The sequence below is a fragment of the Crinia signifera genome, chromosome 3 (assembly GCF_055691185.1).
Source record: "Crinia signifera chromosome 3, ASM5569118v1, whole genome shotgun sequence".
Classification (NCBI taxonomy): Eukaryota; Metazoa; Chordata; class Amphibia; order Anura; family Myobatrachidae; genus Crinia; species Crinia signifera.
In genome coordinates this window covers 282,612,612-282,629,720 of record NC_139219.1, presented here as the reverse complement: position 1 = coordinate 282,629,720, position 17,109 = coordinate 282,612,612, and the positions used below count along the sequence as shown (strand labels likewise).

General features: G+C 46.1%; 1 long non-coding RNA gene across 1 annotated transcript; it reads right to left on the bottom strand.

Annotated features, from left to right (window-relative positions):
* Nucleotides 1–6,798: 6,798 nt before the first annotated feature.
* On the bottom strand, nucleotides 6,799–16,343 carry LOC146062742 (uncharacterized). The gene is made up of 3 exons (XR_014471495.1): nucleotides 16,208–16,343; nucleotides 12,914–13,101; nucleotides 6,799–7,525 (listed from the first exon to the last, which is right to left on the bottom strand). It is a non-coding gene; the product is annotated as an uncharacterized LOC146062742 (long non-coding RNA).
* Between the last annotated feature and the right edge of the window lie 766 nt (nucleotides 16,344–17,109).

Sequence of the window (17,109 nt, the reverse complement as noted above, 5' to 3'; positions counted from 1 at the left end):
ATAAAATGTGTCCGTCTCCTTTCCTTCCTGGTCTCGTGGGTTCTCACATTTGAGACTAAAGCTGCTATAGAGTAAAATAGGTGTTTGCTACGTTCTAAAAGAAAATAGACTCTTTCATTTTCCACATAGAAATGAATATGTAATATATATATATATTTGTATTGCTCTCTATTGCTTCGTGGCTAAGTACCCAGATGTGTTTTGTTTTTAAAGTGACACAGACGTGTTTGGCACGAGGCTCACTAAGGTTCTTACTTGCGCCAACTTGCGTTACACTTAATGCATTTAGGGGGGTGGACAAAACCATGTGCACTGAAGATGGGGATGATGTACATGTGCAGACTTCCTTTTGGGTGAGTTATTTTGTTTCTGTGCAGGGTAAATACTGGCTGCTTTATTTTTACACTGCACTATAGATATCAGTTTGAACACACCTCACCCAAATATAACTCTTCACATTACATCTGCCCCACCTGCAGTGCACATGGTATTGTCCATTAAAAATAAAAAAAATACCACACTACAATTTTGCAAATCCTGCCTGTTCGTCATCTTAAGGAGTATATTCGGGTTGCTTTCGCAAACTAGCCAGAATAACCCCCTTAAGACTGAACAGGCAGCATCTGAAAAATTGTAGTGTGGTGTTTTTTCTTTGTTGCGTTTAAACACTATACACAATTGATGCTGGTTGGTATAAGGCAAATACCAGCTAGGTCCATGATGGCAAACCTTGACACTCCAGCGGTTGTTGAACTACACATCTCAGCATGCCCTGCATCAGTTTTAGCATGGCCAAATAGTAAAACTGTAGCAGGGCATGCTGGGATGTGTAGTTCAACAGCTGGAGTGTCAAGGTTAGCCATCATTGAGCTAGGTGATACTCGGCAGAACAGAATGCCTCTCGCCTCCATTGCAAATGTGTGTATGTCTAGGGAAGCAAAGCAAGAGGAATTGTACATATTTTAAACAGAACATTTAAAATTGCAGACCAGCAGAAGTCTCTACTACAGTGTTTTTCAACCACTGTGCCGTGTCACACTACTGTGCCTTAAGCCAGTGGTTCCCAACCTGGGGTACTATTACCCCTGGGGGTACTCTGCAGACCAGTTGGGGGTACTTGAAAATAATAGTGGTAATGGCGGATGATGAAAAGGACTTTTGATGGCTGAAGAAGTCCCATTGCCATGGAGACAAACCATATTGTGTCACATGCCTGACCAGCAATCCACTTGGAGCTTTCCATGCTGCCCTCAGACATCAGCAGTCATCTGCCCAGCACTGACAAAGGTGGAGGAAGCAGCGGCATTAATCCTTCCGGTGTTAGCGGGAATCCTGGAGATAATACACAACCAGTGTCTAGACACAGAAGGGCATGATTCCTGGCTGTATACTACTCCTCCGCTCCTCCTTAATATAAGGACATAAGCCATAAGGCATAGGATCCGCATACCGCTAAGTACTGTCCATATTTCAAAATGAGAGGAGGGGGTACTTATCAATGAAAAGCCTAATCAAGGGGTACGGGAGAGAAAAAAGGTTGGGGACCACTGCCTTAAGCTGTTCTCAAGTGTGCCCCCAGATCTAGAGATGGCCAAACCAGTTTACAGCCACCGGTTCAACTGTTATTTACTGGTCTCTTCTTTTCATGTAAAGGGCCAATGTAGTTTATTTTTGTTACCTGTGGGGACCAGTGTGATTTATTTTTTTCTATATGGGGCCAATAGGTTTGGATTTTCTTCCTGTGGGGGCCAATGTGTTTTGCCCTGTGTGGATCTCATGGTGTGCTTTGGCAATTTAAAAATCTTATTTAGTGTGCCGCAAGGTAAAGAGGTTGAAAATCACTGCTCCAATACCGCTCTCTGACAGACCCCAGACTGACAAGGTTTTGAACATGTGCTCAACCCACATTGCACTTGGGGCCTGATTCAGACCTGTTCGCTAGGCTGCATATAATCGCAGCCTAGCGAACAAGTAAACGCTGCCCTTGCGAGGGGATGTGTACGCCAATACGTCCCCTCGCATGTGACTGCACGGGTGAGAAATCATTCGAGGGTCACTCACCATTGAATGATTTTTCACCCGTTCGCTAATAGGTCAGTACTCTAGACTGACTTTTAATATGGCCGCAGATTGCCGAATTGGGTTGGGCGCTGATGTCATGTGACGGCAGCCCCAAGCAGGCATAGTAACGCATGTGTCGTCCAGAATAGGTCTGTGCAGTATTTATAAGGTAGGAGTTTACCGTTTGTAAAATGTTCAGTAAGGAAATGGTCCAATGCTGCAGGAAAAGTTAGAGACCTATCAATTACTAGTGAGCCCCCTTTGAAGCAAAAGCTTCGAAAGCTAGTCTGTTACCTTCTGTGTTTGAAACTACATCTCTTTCTCACACATGCACACTCTCTGCCAGAAGATGGCAGTGTTCCGGAGACTTAGGGATACTAGACATATATATATATATATAGATGATGTTCACATTTAATAAATTGTACATATTCATAATGCAATATATTTGGTAATCTGTATATTCCTATAGTCTATAAAATCCATTTGTTACATCACAACCACTAATTGTAATAAACATCCGATGTGATTTGTCCTGACATATTTAGAATATTGAATGTAACAATGACCCATGCAATTAGGGTTAGGTTGGGCTTTGTTTTAGGGTACAACAGTACTGCTGACATGAATGTTATGGAGAATATTGACCTGTCACAAAATATGACAATCCCTTTTAAAGGCATATATGATGAGTGGATGTGTTGCCCATAACCATCATTTTTCTAGTACCTTACATAAAAGGATAGCTAAAATGATTGCTAAGGGCCACACTGCCACATATCCGTCATAGAAGGTTGGATCAATTCCTGCCTGCTGGGGTTAATCCCATAGGTAAACCGTTCTGACTTGAACAAGGCAAATATGCCTAGATGAAAAATGGACATTGTATCAAACCTGCTGTGGATAAAGTGGACAGGGTGACACAAACTGTCATTGCAGGCCCACCTTGACGTTTCTATGCCTTGCATCCAACCTCCCCATCATTTATGGATTTAAATAGATGCAGTACTGCATAGTAATGCGCAACGGAATATCATACCTCCCAACTGTCACGCTTTCCGCGGGAATGTCCCGATATTCGGGGACGTTCCCGCGTCCCGCCCGGGGCCGCCATTGTCCCGCGGTGGGGGGGGACAGTTGGGAGCCCCCCAGCTTGCCGAGAATAGACGCTGTGCGCATGCACACAGCGTCTATTCAGCGCCGACGAGCGGCGAAAATGGGGGCGTGGCCGGAGTTCGCGTCACCCCATGAGGCCACGCCCCCTTTTTCGGGAGCGAACCTCCCAACTTCAAAAGTTGGGAGGTATGGGAATATGCTGCGCTATATAAGAAACTGTAAATCAATAATAAATAGGGATGGGTGGAGGAACGTAGGCCCGGGTTTTCTGATTACCTTTCCAGGCCAGCGGGAGTTGTCACAATGATAAGAGTGTCTCCCATAAAGGCTTGTAGGCAGCCATGATTTAATATGGGAACTTAATTCTACCTGTATAAGGCTATGATGCTTTGCCAATAGTCAAAGGAAACATGGAAAACAATCCATGGTACTGTAGCTATTTTGTTACCAGCGCTTGTGTGATTAAACTTCTGGCAAAGGAAATTGGAGCTGCCATCTTTTCCCTCCCCTTTACTAACTACTGCAGGGACCATCAGAGAGTGATTCCGCTCATTCCATATGCGGGGGGCAGGGACCTGCTCATTAAATATTCACTGCACTAGCGGGTCCCGCTCATTAGACATGCAGAGAGCGGGACCAGCTTGTGCTCACTATTGGCTGGGTCAGACTGCAAAATAAATGGGTAGGACCCTGCTTTTTACCGTTTCCAAATACCGTTTTTTGGGAAACGGTAAATTCACTGTGGACCTTTCAGACCACACATATTACCATTTGAAACGGTAAAAAAAAACTGCAAAATACCGGGTAATATGTGCAGTCTGAAAGGGGTATAATTCACAAATACCAAAGAAAAGAACGGAGAGCTAAATCCTGTTAATGAAGGCTTTGTATATTTACACACATACATATATTACAGCAGTATAGTGTCGGCGTGCCCATTATTGGGGCCTCATGTTTGCCCTTCATTACAGTAACAGCAGAGTATTAGAACCATACAAGGCGACATTACATGATTTGCGTGTCTTTGTCAGTGTATATGTGACTGCATAATGCTTATGAACAGCAGGTACAAGTATGGTACATGAGCACAGCCTTCCTGGTCACACTACAGTATATGGCAACATGAACAGAAGTTTGCATCTTTGAAGCAAGGGTTGGGAAACCTTTGGCTCCCATCTGTTGTTAGACTACACATCCCAGCATGCCCTGCTACAGTTTGCTATTTGGCTATGCTAAAACTGTTGCAGGGCATGCTGGGATGTGTAGTTTAACAGCAGCTGGGAGCCAAAGGTTCCCCCCTCCCTGCACTATACCATCATTGCTTGGCTACTATTATGCTTTATTTATGCGGCACCTCAAGGGATCCACAGAGCCCAATTACAGAGCACACAAACAAGTAAGCAGAACAGGAAACAATGACTTACATCTGAATACAATAGAGGACAAGTACAGGGTGTATAAACATAGCTACGTCAGCAGACATTGAAATAATTATTAGGATGGCCGAAAACAGCAGTTTTTGGTGTCATTGAACATGGTTTAAGTAAAAGATGGAAAAGCTCATGAGTTAGTGGGCCCTGCTTGTGGAAGCTTACATTGTAAAGGGCAGTGTAATTATTCTTTGTTAGTGACCGAACCATTATTTTATTTATAAGCCAAAGTTCTGCTGTGCCCCCTATATATTACGTTCTGCTCCTCTAGCTTCCTATCACTCTTTCCTGAAGACACTGTGCAGTGAATGCAGTAATGCTCATTGCTAATGGCGGTAAGGTGTTATGTAGTAGTATTATCCTGTATTGTACTATATGGCACATGGAATGTGCAGCATGTTGGTGATCTGACCTGAGGATTCATTTAGAACCTATTCCCATAATATTTTCCACCTGCATGTAATAAATTGTAGCTAAATACTTCAGTATATACAGTATTCTGCAAACCCCAGTGTGTGGCAGTTTCCAATGTATCCTAATGAAAGGGAAAATAAATCATCCCTGAGCCACAGTGGCATTTGGATCTATAATTGCTAGTTTTTGCCAATGGATTAAGATATGTGTAGGTTATAGGGGCACCGTTGAGCTCGAAGTTCCGCATAACTAGAGGATCACCGATATCAGGCACTATGGGTAGAAGTAAGCTGCTTTGCTATACGTAGCTGGGTCATCACCACTTCATGAAGATCTGGCCCACTGCTCATTCTTCCTGATTGTGTTTAGCCGATCCTGGATAAAGAATGCTTACGCTGCTGGCCAGCAGTGGCCCTGGTGCAACATCATCGTCTGTCTGTTCAGCAGAAGACCACTGCTGGGCCTTCCTCTCTCATATCGAGCTTATAGAGCAGAACGAGAACATAGGGTTTGTCTGCTCCGTTATCTGGGCGTGCCAAAGCCAGTGGCTGTTTCCTTGGATGCAGATTCACTGACCCCAGCAGTGTAAAAACACAGGCCATCCTGAGTAACCTGAGGGATACATAGGCAATGTTTATGCAGCAGATCAGAGATGCCGGAAGGAGGCGTCTATTTACACAAGATGCCTCCTGCGGCATTAGCATCATTTTGTACAGATGCTGTGTACAAAGTCACAGCAGCTGTGCAATAGCACCCATATCTGAATCAGCCCCATAGGACAGTGCAAGATATAGACCAGTCGTTCTCAGGCTCCATCATCAATGCACCCTAACAGTCCTAAGGTTGAAGGAAATCCATGCTTAAGTAGAGTTTGATTACATACATATTGTTAAGTCCTGATCTAGACCTTAAGGTACAGTATCTTGAGGTCTGAGTTTGGGAAAACTTGATGTAGATCTAGGTAACTGTGAATCTTAGGGGCAGGTTCCGTTAGCCATGAGCTGCTGCCAACCGCTTTTGCTGCACATACAGTATGTCCTTTATTGGAGCTGATTTCTGCTACCACTTCAAATCAGCAGCAGAAACTCCTCTCCTGAAGCCGTTCTGTGGGTGCCGAATGACCTGCCGACAGTCGGGATTCCGTCAGTCAGTACTCAGACGTCGGAATCCCGACTGTTTAGCTGCCCGACAGTTGGGATCCCAACTTGCAGAGGCTATTCTCCTTCTTGGGGGTCCACGACCCCCATAGAGTGAGAATGGAACCTGTGGCGAGTGATGCGAGCCACCGATCCTGCAAGGGGCTTCTTTGCGCTCGTCCCCCTGTCGGGCAGTTATACCACACCTGTTCTGGTGGCATCTCATTGTTACTGAATTGAGAGCCAAATCAGTTTTTGCAAAGTTCTGGCAAATCTCGCTGCTATGATCAGCTGCCCGCATGCGTCTACAACACTAAAGGATGTATTCAATGCAAGGATTCCACCAACCAGTGAGCCTCGTGGCTAATGCAGGGAGCCCGCTGCATTTAACCACGAGTCTCGCTGTTTTAGTGGCCGCACACACTGTTTCTCCCTCTCTCTAAAAACCTAGCGAGGGAGGAAATAGCATATGCAGTGGGGTCAGTTGAATACTCACCCTGCGAACTGTGACAGCGTGCAGGCAGCCCTGCTCACTGTCACAGTTCGCAGAAAGCATTGAATACACCACTAAGCTTTCTGCACACCTCCACGGAAAGCAAGGAAACACGTACAATGTTGCTAGCTGTGATGCGCATCCTGGAATAGCACTGAATCAGCCCCTTAGAATTGTGAGTATAGGGCCTAATACAATAAAGGCCGCAGGTCATCGGAAATAACTATTCTGCACGCGCGCAAGAGGGAACCCAAAATCTGCAGTCGGATATCGAAGAATGCAACCACAGTGTAAGGGCCAGCGGGAGGCGGACAGTAAGCAGTGTGGAGGTTTGTTCCTGACAACAATATTGTATATGCAGAGCAAGGAGGGACCCAGCATTCGGTGCAGCCTTTTCCTGCACTGGGCGCCCCCCTCAAGCTAATGCCAGCAGTTGTGATTTTGGAAATCCTTGCAAAATTATAATTGAAGCTAAATCAGGCCCATACACTGGATTCTTGTTTTTATACCTAGAAAATAATTTAGAAAAAGCTTGCTAAGTTATTGTCTCGCATGTCACAAATGTTATTTGTGCACCAGACTCACCTGACGTACGTTACACAGGCTTATAGTACTATATACACTGTGCTGGCTATTACTAAAAGTTACATGTGTCTGCTCAGTGATCATAATGGTCTAATAAACTATGTGCCACAAACAGGGAGTCTGCATGCAGGGTGTCGCACTTTCTGCAGGTGACAATCTCACACTGGGGACACATATTCTTGGGGCGATCTTGCTGGCGGCAACATCGGTCCTCAATAGAGACTTTTGGTTCTTTGTGCCCAATTTGCCGCAATGGTTTCTTCTTGTCCTCCTTCACGTGGGTCTTCACTCTGGAGAAATCACATAAGAAAGGGTCAGGTAGGTGTGCATTGGTGGTGCAAGTCTGCACTAATACTGTGGCAACCAATCAGCAATGACTTCTTATCTAGGGTCAGCTACAGAAATAATGCAAATATCTCAGAGTAGCATTTTTCTTAGCACACCCACTAAACGTCTGAATTCAAACGGGATGCAAATAGAAATCTTAGCAGGATTTCATTGCAGCACAGCCTCGCGCATACGTACTGCGAACTGTACTCATGTGCAGTTTATTGTTCACCCGCCGTGCGCATTTGCAGCCATGAGATCAGGTCTGAATCATGCCCATAGGGTGGGCTGTACCAACCCCTGGCGATACATCCCACCACCCATCGTGACTATACTAATCTCAGGGTAAGCATTTAGCCACATGGTTTACTCCACCACCAATTGCCTTCAAAAATCACCATGGTGCGAGAGAGGCTATTCAATTAAATAGCCCCATTTTCTAGTCTGTAAAAACAAATCAGGATACAGGCGTAGAAACCCACTGATTCCACTTAAAGGGCCTGAGGTGAGGTGTGTTGAAACTGAAATCTAAATTGCAGTGTAAAAATAAAGCAGCCAGTATTTACCCTGCACAGAAACAACATCAGTTACCCAAATCTAACTCTCTCTGCACACGTTACCTCTGCCCCACCTGCAGTGCACATGGTTTTGTCCATTAGAGAAAAATGTAAAATTTGTTTTGAGATCCAGTCTGATATAGGCCCAAAATGTGGAATTAACAATGGTATTCTTTCCTGAGTGTGAACCCGATTTTATGTTTTTACCATGGACTACATGAGCTGGGGGCATAGTATGACTGCAGGAACTTGTGTTATTTCCTGGTAATTGAATACATTCTGTGCAGCAGATATTAGAGTTTACCCCTCCATATAGTGGGTTAGCTGATCATACATTATAAATTAAATCATTGTATAGTTTGTAAAATCCATCATGTGGCAACTACACATCTCTTCCCGTGGTGATATCTGCCTCCTTCTTTAGAACCGGGGAGGATACACACAAAGTGCTAATTGTAGAGCTAAAAGGATTGGTTATGAAATGTTGACATGAGAATGTTGACATGGTCATATGGTCATAATGTAGACGTTGACCATGTCAACATCCATCATGCAGGCAAAGATGGAAACTTATTCTTCTGCGACTGCAACGGCATCTCCCAGGTGGAAATGGTCATGTGACTGTCGCTTCCGACTCAGACCTCCGATCCTCCAGTGTTCCGGTAAGTATTTTCTAGCTATCTTCCCTCTAGTGACTAATCCTAACCTCCCCCATAGAATAATCTTAACCCGACTGTATGCAGCCTGATCTTAATGTTGACATTTGAACAAAGTCAATATTCGAACTGTCGACATTGTCCTGTCCTGTATACACCTGCGTCCACCTTCTGACTACATCCTGAGATATGAGGATGGATTGCAATGAATGTTGTACAATCTAGAATGCAAAAAATAAACCATATCCTTCTGTTTGCTGTCTGACATCATGTAGTTTTATCAATATCACTTGCGTCCTTTTGATGCTGGTACTTGGGGCAAATCTCTCTCATATGTGTTTAAGTGACAAACTAACTACAATCGCCCTTCGCCTTTATTCAGACAGCTGATTTCTCTTTGTCTTGTCTAATGTCACACATCACCATGGATCATGTGATTTGTGTTTATAATGTGCACTTATGTTTTGCTGCATGAAGTCTGCACCATAGAAGCAGGATACTGACTAATGTAAAAACTGCGCTCATTGGGCTCTTTGCTGTCAATGGTGCAAAATATACAGACGATGTCAGCAGTGTGGGTAGGAAGGATGGCTGGTGTTTGTGGACACTGACTATTTATCCAAGCAAATTGTAAGGTACTTGTGTAGTATCACGGCTCCCACGATGGGCATCGTATAGTAAAAAATCGCATGCGATTTTAATCACAAATGCATCCAAATGCATTTAAATTAGTAGGAAACATGTTAAATGCACCCCAAATGCCATTTTACACACTGTACCACCCCCACTATCAACGGAAACCCAAAGTGTGGCAAGCGCAGCGAGCCCGCGAGGGGCGGCGGTACGCGTCCTACGACCTTTTCATACCCCCACTATCCACGTCGGCGTGGAGTTGACAATAGAAAGTGTGGCGAGCACAGCGAGCCACTGAGCCCGAACCGTGGCGAGCCCCGCGAGTGGACGCGGACACCTGTGAAGCACACGAGGGGACACGGATACCTGGGAAGGTATCCGCGTCCCCTCGCGGGGCTCGCTGCGCTCGCCACACTTTCTATTCTCGACTCCACGCCGATGTGGATAGTGGGGGTATGAAAAGGTCGTAGGACGCGTACCGCCGCCCCTCACGGGCTCGCTGCACTCGCCACGCTTTGGGTTGGCATTGATAGTGGGGCTGGTACAGTGTTAAAAATGGCATTTGGGGTGCTTTTCACGTTTCCTACTAATTTAAATGCATTTGTGATCAAAATCGCATGTGATCGCATCGCATGCGCTGCGATTTTTTTACAAAAATGCATCAAAAAAACTGGAAAAATCGCATCACATCGCATGCCATCTAATGCCACAACATTTGGCATGCGATGGGAGCCGTGATACTACACAAGTACCAATTGTACAGATTAAATCCGATTGTAGCTAAATTTTAAACTGCCACAATAGCTGCAGCCCACATGTCATTCCCTAGTACTGCTATGAGTGCTGTCCTGTATACATCTAGGCTCACGTGTCATTCCCTAGTACCCTAGTACCGCTATGCTAGGTATACACCTAGGCTCACATTTCATTCTCCACTAATGCTATGTATGTTGTCCTGTATACACAAGGGCTCACGTTTCATTCCCTAGTACTGCTATAAGGGCTGTCCTGTATACACCTAGGCTCACTTGTCATTCCCCAGTACTGCTATGAGTGCTGTCCTGTATACACCTGGGCTCACGTTTCATTCCCCACTACTGATATGAGTGCTATCCTGTATACACCTGGGCTCACTTTTCATTCCCCAGTACTGCAATGAGTGCTGTCCTGTATACACCTGGGATCACATGTCATTCCCCAGTACTGCTATATGAGTGTGGTCCTGTATACACCTGGGCTCACATGTCATTCCCCAGTACTGCTATATGAGTGTGGTCCTTTATACACCTGGGCTCACGTGTCATTCCCAGTACTGCTATGAGTGCTGTCCTGTATACACCTAGGCTCACATTTCATTCCCCAGTACTGCTATATGAGTGTGGTCCTGTATACACCTGGGCTCACGTGTCATTCCCCAGTACTGCTATATGAGTGCTGTCCTGTATACACCTGGGCTCACGTTTCATTCCCCAGTACTGCTATATGAGTGCTGTCCTGTATACACCTGGGATCACGTTTCATTTTACAGTACTGCTATATGAGTGTGGTCCTGTATATACCTGGGCTCACGTGTCATTCCCCAGTACTGCTATGAGTGCTGTCCTGTATACACCTGGGCTCACATTTCATTCCCCAGTACTGCTATATGAGTGTGGTCCTGTATACACCTGGGCTCACGTTTCATTCCCCGCTACTGATATGAGTGCTGTCCTGTATACACCTGCGATCACGTGTCATTCCCCAGTACTGCTATATGAGTGTGGTCCTGTATACACCTGAACTCACGTGTCATTCCCCAGTACTGCTATATGAGTGCTGTCCTGTATACACCTGGGATCACATTTCATTCCCCAGTACTGCTATGAGTGCTGTCCTGTATACACCTGGGCTCACATGTCATTCCCCAGTACTGCTACATGAGTGTGCTCCTGTATACACCTGAGCTCACATTTCATTTCCCAGTACTGATACGAGTGCTGTCCTGTATACACCTGGGATCACTGGCTATTCTCCCTCGTGGGGGTCCACGAGGGGGTCTCCCTCATGGGGGTCCACGACCCCCTAGAGGGAGAATAGAATAGGTGGCTTGCGTAGCGAGCCACCATGCCTGCAGCGTTGCGAGCGCAGCGAGCCCGCAAGGGGCTTCGTTGCGCTCACCATGCTGTCTGAGTCTGGCCAGTTGGGATCCCAACATCAGGCTAATGACTGTTGGGATCCCGACTGTTGGACCCCTATACCACACCCTACTACTATATGAGTGTGGTCCTGTATACACCTGGGCTCATGTTTCATTACTCAGTACTGATACGAGTGCTGTCCTGTATACACCTGGACTCACGTTCATTACACAGTACTGCTATATGAGTGCTGTCCTGTATACACCTGGGCTCACGTTTCATTCCCCAGTACTGCAGTGAGTGCTGTCCTGTATACACCTAGGCTCACGTGTCTTTCCCCAGTACTGCTATGAGTGCTGTCCTGTTTACACCCTGGCTTACGTGTCATTCCCCAGTACTGCTGTATGAGTGTGGTCCTGTATACACATGGGCTCACGTTTCATTCCCCAGTACTGCTATATGAGTGCTGTCCTGTATACACCTGGGCTCACATCAGTACTGGAGAATGACATGTGAGCCCAGGTGTATACAGGACAGCACTCATATAGCAGTACTGGGGAATGACACGTGAGCCTAGGTGTATACAGGACAGCACTCATATAGCAGTACTGGGGAATGACACGTGAGCCTAGGTGTATACAGGACAGCACTCATATAGCAGTACTGGGGAATGACACGTGAGCCTAGGTGTATACAGGACAGCACTCATATAGCAGTACTGGGGAATGACACGTGAGCCTAGGTGTATACAGGACAGCACTCATAGCAGTACTGGGGAATGACACGTGAGCCCAGGTGTATAGAGGACAGCACTCATAACAGTACTGGGGAATGACACGTGAGCCTAGGTCAGGCATTCCCAACAACGGTCCTCAAGGCACACCAACCGTGCAGGTTTTAGTGATATCCAGGCTTCAGCACAGATGGTTTAATCAGAATCCCTCAGATAATAATTAAGTCACCTGTGCTCAAGCCTGGCTAGCTACAAAACCTGCACTGTTGGTGTGCCTTGAGGATAGTGGTTGGGAATGCCTGGCCTAGGTGTATACAGGACAGCCCTTATAGCAGTACTGGGGAATGAAACGTGATCCCAGGTGTATACCGGACAGTGTTCCGGCTGCCGATCGGCAAAAAGGGGGCGTGTCCACGTAAACGGACATGAATTGTCGAGATTCGATCGCGACAAAACAGGCCGACTGCTTTTAATGTCTGGCCCATTCTGTCTATCTGCCTGTTTAATGTTGTTGGGAAAGACAGCATTGAATAGGTGCCCGCCGCTATTTCCCCTGTCGCATTGAATACCCCAAATGTGTTCCAGCATTATAAGGTGTCACTATTACTATTGCATGCACCAGTAATATATATAGCTATAGATTTATAAATAATACTTGTTATTCTTTAATGATCCACAGAACACAGTGAGAGAGGAAATCTTCTTCCTGATCCGTTCCCTCTTCTTTCTTGAGCTCCTGTCCGTGGCTGTGATCACTTCTTTGGTTCTGTCCTGCTGCTTTTTGTTCTGCCAGCTCATGTCCAGTCAGTGTGGTGATTACACAGGCCGCTGCTGATCTGTGCCCTGTGAGAGCAGTGGAATGGAATAGAGTTATAGACTCATGCTTCTGGGTTACAGATATAGGCATAGGGGGAAATTTACTAAGATGTGTATTCTACTTCACATGTGATGTTGCTGTGGGCAACCAATCCGAATCTACTTCTGATTTATTTAGCACCCTCTAGATAATAGACAGGATCTGATTGGTTGCCCATAGGAACATCACATGTGAAGTAGGTCAGTGGTTAATTGCCACTGTTGTGTTATTAGTTTTAATAATAGATAAATATGTGACAACTGACATGGACAATAAGGTATGTGTGTCCTAGTGCACTTTTAAGAGAACTGATGTCTTATAGTGCCTTTTATTGGACTGTCAGTGGTCCACCGCTGAGTAAGGACAATAGTATTTTATTGCCACGGGAGGAGAAGAGAAAGAAGAATACTCTTGGTGGGGGCACCTTTAAATCACAGACAAATATTAAGCTTCTAATGCAGTTTCTAAAAAAGTATTTAAATTGATTTGAATAACTTCCTTGTCACAACACACAGATGTTAAATAATAGTATCGGGCATCTTGTGCCCCTTTAGGCTTAGGAGAAGGTTTTCTTGAGGTATTCCAGTGGTTACCTTATAACCAGACTGGATGTGGTGTGTGGTCTCGCTGCTGTCCTGTCTCCTAGTCTGTCCCTGCCTGTAGACGCCGGTCACGTGAGTGCACTACGTGAACCTCCAGACGTACGTTTCGCAGGCGCTTGGTCACGGGAGGTGACTATCATACCCCTTTCACACCGCACTTGTTAAACAGTATGTTGCCGTTTTTTTCTCATTTCAAAACATTTAAAGCTGCAGTGGGAAAGCGCCAGAGTTGATTTAACGGTTAAAGATAACCGGTATTTTCCCACACGTTTCAGAGCCGTTTTCTATGCAGTGAGAATGGCTCTGAAACGGTATTTAGTAAAAACAACAGATTACAGACCTGTGATAGGCTGTCCCCTGCATTCTGCCTTGAAACGTGTTCAGGGGATTAAACGGGTTGACTGATGTGAATGGTACTTAAACGGTATTTAAAACGGTAATCTACTGCAATGTGAAGGCTCAGACCCGTTTTAAATACCGTTTAAAAATACAGTTTTTTTAAACGTTTTGGTGTGAAAGCGGTATCAGTAAATTGACTGCCTCCCTCCAGGAGCCTCACATCATTACTCCATGCTGGTAGGGAAACCGGCTTTTTCCAATATCTCACAGTCTACACGCACATGCACACTCAAACTATCATATCATTAATCTCTTGTTCTTATAAACTGTAAACTGAAAGGTTGGCACTTTATCTCTCTCCGCGATTTGCTAAACAACTAGAGTTCACCATTACTACCCAGTCAAACATACCAGAAGGCAATGGCGGATTCACCAAGGGGCGACTAGGGGCGGTTGCCCCGGGGCCCCCACACTCCAGGTGGATGGTGGGTGGGTGGCAGGCAGTGTGGTCCAGGCAGCGTGCCCCTCGGGTCCAGGCAGCGCAGGGCGGCCAGGGGGTCCTGCTCTCTTGTCACACGATCCCCCCGGGACCTACCCCGCTCTCCCCACCTGATGACACCATTTGCCATGACGCGGCCTTGCCTGTGCAGCAGCTCCAATGGGCAGCGAGAATAACTACTCCGGTGAGTGCTGCGGGGTGCGAAGAGGGGGCCCCCACAATTTTTGTTGTCCAGGGCCCCCACAGACCTTAATCCGGCCCTGCCAGAAGGATAAACGATTTTTGCCAACTGCATTCTACAACAATATAGTCTTGATTAATTGTACCATTGCACTACAATAATAATCTGTCCTCCAGTGGCATGCGGGGGATGTGGTCATTAGGTTGACCCCATTAGATCGACATGAGTCTAGGTCGACAGGTCATTAGGTCGACACAAGCAATAGGTCGACATGGGCAAGGTCAACAGTCAAAAGGTCAACATGGGTTTTTCACTGTTTTTTTGAGCCGACATGTGCCGGCAGGCGGTATTTCATGCCCTACCATCCACAAGGGCGTGGTGGGAGATAAAATAGTGTGCTGAGCGCAACAAGGCACAGTGCTCAAAGCAGGTGGAGTGCAGCAAGCCATGCGAGGGGACGCGGTGCTACGTTTCAGTGTCCATGTTGACATTCGGGTAAAAAACACTGTGAAAAACCACGTCGACCTTTTGACTGTCGACCTTGCCCAATGCTTGTGTCAACCTAATGACCTGTCAACCTAGGCCCATGTCGACATTTCTGCATGTCGACCTAATGGTGTTGACCCAATGCTTATTGACCAACTTGTTGTAGCCCTAATGCTCCCTACCCGCATGCGGTGTGGTAAGCCAGGTTTGGCAGAACCTTTCCTGTCATACTAATGTTTATGCCGGAGTTTTGAGTTTATAAAGTATGTAAAAAATACAATGAATATATATTTTAAAAAATCTTATTTGTATGATTGTAATCATTTTTATAGTCAAAACTCTGGAGTAAAAAGTCTATGGCAGGTGAGGCAGTGCCTCACCCGGCTACCTTTTCTGCACATCTCTTATTAAAACTCATCAACTTTCCAGCAGTATATACTGCTGCACATGTGTATAATGCCGGCATGTACAACTGGGCTCATATACTGTGTGCAAATCTGGCTTTGGTACTTGCCAGGGACTCCTCAGCCATTTACCTCACCGCACGTCCCTGCAGTGTCCTCCAGATAAAACCTCCCTATTATTACAGTATGGTTTCCCTACATCATCAAAGCTGTGGACATCCCGGATATGCAGGATAAATCCCTGTTTTACTTTACAAAAATAACCGGTCAAACTGTTATTAAAGAACAACTTATCCATGCTCCATGCATCACCTTTCTATCACACTACACTACAGCAATACTCTGTTACACCATAGTAATCAGTATGTTCTGCACTTGTGGGTGTTCTGCACTTAAAGGTAAAGCAGCATTGCGTAAACCTTGTAACTCAATGGCAGTCAGGAACTGCTAGTAGTTGTAGTGCATGGCTGTCTCTTCCCCAGCACGTGTCATTGCCCACTAAGGTGGTATAATAAAATATCTGTTATTGGAATTTTGAAGGGGTTAGATCACATTACACATCATCTCACTAGAGGTACCGACCTTGCTGGTGCTGCCCTGCAGTATGAAGCCTCCTCCGCTCTGGCTGATGGGACTGATGAGCACTGGCTGCCAGCAGGTCCTACAGTGAGAGCAGAGGGCCAGGCAGCCCTGTCTTATTTCATGTCCTCCTCTGGTTCCCAGGGCTGATCAGTCTTCATTTCCTCATAGTAATGTTCTCTTTCAGATATAATTGTCCCTTCAGCCTTTTTTTAATCGGATTACCAACCCAAATCAGAACGTGTAATTCACTAATTGCATTTCAGCCAGGATGGACTTTCCTCCAACACAGGCTCCATCTCTCTATGCATGGCTGCCACATTCTGCTGGACACAATTCATTAGGTTTAATGTCATTGTCTGTAGTGTTTTTGTGATGTAAACACAACAAGGTTGCTATGTGCAAAGTCATACGGACACTCCATCATGTAAGGGACGAGATGGCACAGGTTGGCTCGCTGGCAGCAATATGTTCATGTTTTACGTATACTGTGCCACACCTCCCCTGGGACTAGTGACCTAGGGCATACTGTGCCTCACCTGCCCTGGGACTAGTGACCTAGGGCATACTGTGCCTCACCTCCCCTTAGACTAGTGACCTAGGGCATACTGTGCCTCACCTCCCCTGGGACTAGTGACCTAGGGCATACTGTGCCTCACATCACCTGGGACTAGTGACCTAGGGCATACTGTGTCTCACCTCCCCTGGGACTAGTGACCTAGGGCATACTGTGCCTCACCTCCCCTGGGACTAGTGACCTAGGGCATACTGTGCCTCACCTCCCCTGGGACTAGTGACCTAGGGCATACTGTGCCTCACCTCCCCTGGGACTAGTGACCTAGGGCATACTGTGCCTCACCTCCCCTGGGACTAGTGACCTAGGGCATACTGTGCCTCACCTGCCC